This window comes from Calidris pugnax, unplaced genomic scaffold, assembly GCF_001431845.1.
Source record: "Calidris pugnax isolate Ruff unplaced genomic scaffold, ASM143184v1 scaffold244, whole genome shotgun sequence".
Lineage (NCBI taxonomy): Eukaryota > Metazoa > Chordata > Aves > Charadriiformes > Scolopacidae > Calidris > Calidris pugnax.
In genome coordinates this window covers 791889-792107 of record NW_015091141.1, presented here as the reverse complement: position 1 = coordinate 792107, position 219 = coordinate 791889, and positions in this window count along the sequence as shown.

Below are 219 nucleotides of genomic sequence, written 5' to 3'. Positions count from 1 at the left end.
ACCCTCGGGAGGGAGTGGACACAGGACGCTGCTGGGACGGGTCTGCTCTGTGAGAGCTGTGACCCCCCCGCCAGGGGCCGGCCGGCTGCCTCAGCCAGGCGCTGAGGTAAAAAGCGGCACCCCCGGGTCAGGCGGGGCTGGGGGAGCTCTGGCAGCGGGCCGGCCGCCCCTGGGCGGGCACGGACACCCTCCGGGCCCGGCAGGCGGAGCGGGGGCCCG